The sequence below is a fragment of the Rutidosis leptorrhynchoides genome, chromosome 10 (genome assembly GCF_046630445.1).
Source record: "Rutidosis leptorrhynchoides isolate AG116_Rl617_1_P2 chromosome 10, CSIRO_AGI_Rlap_v1, whole genome shotgun sequence".
Taxonomy (NCBI): Eukaryota; Viridiplantae; Streptophyta; class Magnoliopsida; order Asterales; family Asteraceae; genus Rutidosis; species Rutidosis leptorrhynchoides.
The window spans coordinates 350,345,189-350,350,476 of NC_092342.1; positions in this window are offsets into that span (position 1 = coordinate 350,345,189).

Below are 5,288 nucleotides of genomic sequence, written 5' to 3' on the forward strand. Positions count from 1 at the left end.
AATAAACATGCTAACAAGTGTCAACACAAAGGTTGGTGAGTTCATAGTTTTAATGTTTTGCATAATCTGTACATAAAGGTGGATCACAAGATTTCAGTTGTTTCATCCAGAAACGTTTATCAAAATATTCTACGAAATTGAGCACCCTGTTAACTAAACTTAACGTATATATAATTTGTACCCTTTGTATAATCATCTTAATAAATACACGCAAACCAACGTGTCCTAAACTCAAATAACACACGTCCGTTAAAAGGCTAGCGCTCTAGCTCGGACGGGGATGTCAAGCCCTATGGATCCATACACTATTATTCGCGCCCACCAGTCCACATCCTATGTACTGGCAGTTACTAGTTACCAAAGCTAAGGGATTTTCGGTTTAAACTCAGTGTAGAATTAAGTATGTACTTGTATCCATTGCGTTTAAAATAAATTGCATGTATTCTCAGCCCAAAAATATATTGCAAAAGCAATTAAAAAGGGAGCAATGAAACTCACGCATATAAATATTGTATATCGGTTAACAAAGCATTTGCATGTATTCTCAGCCCAAAAATGTAGAGAGTAAAAGGGATCTTATGAAACTCACCTTAGCAGCATATAAAGTCGTTCACCAAAATGTGACTGAAACTCGGATTACCAAATAACCGTAGATCTCAACCTAGAGAACATATGCTTGTCAATAAATGTCTATCAAGCTAGGTCAGGTCATAGTGTATCATAATCCTAATGCTCGAGATCGACATACAAAAGTTATCCAAAGTCGTTTCAAAAAGTCAATTTTGACAATAGTTCAACAAAACGAGACATACCTTATATAAGGAGTCATTTACTCGGTTGGTAATATTTAAAAGTTCACTTTGTCAATCTCGTAAACAAGTTGTTTAAATCTTAATTGCAGATTCAAAAGCAATTTCAATTAACGTCAACCATAATTCAGTTGATCATATCTTTTAATCCGTTCATCGAAACTATTCGGTGTCTAAATGAAAAGTTATTGATTTTTCGCCAGCTTTCCGAAAACATGTATATCATATACCTTTTACCAGTAATATATGTATTTAATTCGTGATTCATTATAAACTGTTTAACAATGAAATTTAGCATACAAACATGTATAAATATATATACTCGAGCACTAGACATGGATACACAATTAATGTATAAAAGATAAAATATAAATGCTTACGTATCAATATTGTGATTCAATATTGCAGAAAAGTACGTAGACACAACATAGATGATAACAGTAGGTTTGACTTGTAAATAATACCCATGAACATTACCCATAACCTCCATAGCTATAACCCATAATTTTCTTAACTTTATCCCGCTCAAAAACCCATTTTTGAAAGTGACACGCTCATAACCTCGTCGTAGTATTTTATGTATATTACTAATTAATAATTAATAATACTAATAATTAATAAGATTAATAATAATATTAATCTTAATAATAATAATAATAATAATAATAATAATAATAATAATAATAATAATAATAATAATAATAATAATAATAATAATAATAATAATATTAATAATTTAAATACGGAGGAAGTAACATAAATAAATGTGTGTGATTGAAATGAAATCATTTGAATTTATAGAACCTTTTCTGAAAAAGTACCCCATGCGATCGCATGGGATTTGTGCTTCAAGGCCATGCGATCGCATGGCACCCTGGGACAGCTCACAAATTTTTAACTTCTTGTTTGTCGACATAATATTTTATAATATATATAATATATATAATTTAAATAATTAATTATATATTATATTAAATTCATGTGCATAGTTGACTTGTAATTTTCGTTCCGATGACTCGTACGTTGTCACTCGACTTATGTCCCGGTTCCGGTTTCTCGAACGCATTTTTGTACGCTTAGAAAACTCGCAATTTACGTTTTGTGACTCGTACCTTTGTCAAAATATAGTCTTAAATTATCAATAAACTATATCATTCAAAGTATATCTTAAACTTTCGAGTGTTTTGGTCGTTTACTTCTATAAATCGTTGTCTCGCTATTTGTTAATATATATAATAACAAATCGTTTTATGACCAAGTTAATATATATTTTCAACATTCATAAACATGTTTTAAATATACGTCGCAAGTTATTCATATAATTAATATTCCAACTTATCATATATATTCAAATAAATATTTAAACCAATAAGTTTAATGTACAGTATCAAACAATTAATACATTGTTACGTTTTCAAGTTATAGTATATATATATATATATATATATATATATATATATATATATATATATATATATATATATATATATATATATATATATATATATATATATATATATATATATATATATATATATATATATATGTATCTATATACATATAATTGTTCGCGAATCGTCAAGAATAACCGAAAGGTATTTGAATATATGAAAGTAGTTCAAAAATTTTGAGATTCAGTTTTACAGACTTTGCTTATCGTGTCGAAAATGTTAATCATACAAAGATTAAGTTTAAATTTGGTCAGAAATTTCCGGGTCATCACATAAATCGTACGGTGTAAATTTCGACTCATATTTGAAATTAAACGGTTTATGTTCTAAACTGTATTTATCCAAGTAACCTACTTGACTCGCTCCCAATTCCTTATTTTGCGATGTCGGAACTTCTATATGAGTTACCGTAATGTAATCCCGGTCATTACATTACGCTATCTCACATTTCCATTCGACATAACTCCATAAGTTCAAGATGGCGTAATCAACTTAATTTAGTTAAATCTCGCGTCGCGTGTACGTATGTGATTCGTAGTATAGCGTTTAGTTCAAGTCCATATCATATGGGTATAGGGTGTATATGTACGTGATGTAATGTGTAGCCCTACATGTCGTATTGTGAAGCAAATAGTGCATGTATGGTGTATAAAAGTCATCCATGACACACGACTATAGACTAGACTTCACTAATGCGCCCTACGTTAGACACACTAATGTATCCTAGTTCTCTATAGCCAAAGCTCTGATACCATCTTTAACACCCCGTCAAAAATCCCTTTAACGGAATGTTAACTCTGGTCCCAGTGCTTGGCTTGACTTCTACGTAACAGCAATATTCTACAGCGGAAGCAATTAATACCTGAGAATAAAACACGCAAAACGGATCAACAACAATGTTGAGTGAATCTACAGGTTTTAGGTAAACAATACAGTATGTTTAAGAAATACATTTCGAAAACGGTTATTAGTGGAAGACCACCAAGGTTCAATGTTAAAAGTTAGACAACTCCGTGTCCCATTTCAAAAGTTTGTTGACACTACCATGTCAAGTTTCAATCATTTGTAGACAATACCATGTCAAGTTTCAAATATTCGTAGACAATACCATGTCAACTTTTATCTCATTTGTTCGTAAACCACAGTTTTAAATAACGTTGTATAGTATCTGAAAAACAGTTATCAGAAATATAGTTTAGTTTCCTTGACCACGAGATTTTACAAGTACAACTCCAAGTTGCGAAACGTTTGCATAATCTATGAGCACCTGAATACTAGCAATGACCCGAGTATAGAATCCACTATACCCGCCTTTACCTTATAAAATGTTATACACTTGTTCGAGTGTCTTAATGTTCAAAGTAAATGCACCACAGTTTTTATAGCGGGTGAGGTTGTCAACCTAATGGATCCGTCCATCTAAATTGTGCCTACACCGATGGTATTTAAAGTATTCAAGCTAGAGGCTTTTTGAACAAACTCAATATGCATATATAATACTCGTGTCAATACAAAAGCATTTGATAATGTAAGTATAACAGCGTGTATTCTCATCCCTGAAAAAACATGTAAAAAGCGGGACTGTAGACTCACCTTTGAATAAAGCTCGGATTGAAAAGTGGACAATTTACTTGTACGGTTTATAGCCGAGTAATGCAACCTAAGTATATGTATTTAGGTTGGTCAATAAATATGTCTTAAACTAGTGTGGTTTCATAGTATAAGTTGTCTTATTGCTCGAATCGACGCGTTTCAAAGTAGAAGTCAACATACAGTCAACTAATTCATGCAAGTCAAACAAAGTCAAACCGAAAGTCAAACTTGGTCAAAGTAGTCAAATAAAGTCAAAATCAGTAGGTTCATGTCAAATGTTGGTCAACATATCAAACCTAAGTCAAACAACACGTTTTAGATCATAATTGGTCAATTTCACAATTTCAGTTTATCGTTGTGCACAAAGTTCATGTACATGTAGCAAACTTAGCATATTATCTCATAGTATAAAATTCAAGTAAACATGGAAAACTCCAGATCATAAGTATACTCAAAATCGATTCCAAAAAGTCCGGCCAGGGTCTCATACGATAATTAAAAGTCAGGAATCAGAAGGGGTACATTTGGGGTTCACCAAGTCAGTTTCTGACCGCGCACTGATTTGGTTTTAGCTATAACCGGAGTTAGGAACATGCAATCGATACAAGACTAGTGGCCATAGTTCAAAAACAAGTTAAACTAACACATATCAAAAATCGAGCAATTTTGGTTTAGCCAATTTGTACAATTTATTCATGCAAATTGAACATTCAGTTTTTCAGCTCAAATCAGAATTTACATAAAGTATGGCCCTATTGTGCCCAATGCATAAGGTTTCAGAGATTGACATAAACTAACAATAAGTCACATATCATGTTAAAATTCTTATTCCAGAAGCTTACATGCTCATTCAATAAACACAATCCACAGAGTATAAAACAGTGAGCAATTTGCAGATTCGATTCTAGTTTCGCTAGTCACATTCGCACGCGATTAGCCGAAGATATAGATACAATTAGCCTATGATATCTACATGAAAGATGAATTACTTTTTGTGTAGATTTTAAATATGCAAATCTTTAATCGCAGAAGCTAACACATTTTATCATACAAGGTCGTTTTCATGCAAGTGCTGTATAAAACTACTTTTACACTAATTCAATCATATCTCGGGTTTTACATAAGCAAACGACATGATATCCTAGTGTAAACTGAGTGTTTTTAAATTACCTATCCAATGGTATAAATTTCACAATCCAATTCGTGGTCTATCAAACCCAGATTTCTGATCAATCACAAAAACACAACGTTAATTTCAATTGGCCATAACTTGATCATCCGGAAATGAAATCAAGCGAATCCAAAGCCTAAAATCAATAGTTTTTCGCAAGGAATCTAATTATAATATAATATCATACAATTGAAAAATTAAAATTACTGTACACATCAAATACAAATTCGGTTTTCGCATAAAACAATCAAGACGAGCAATTTA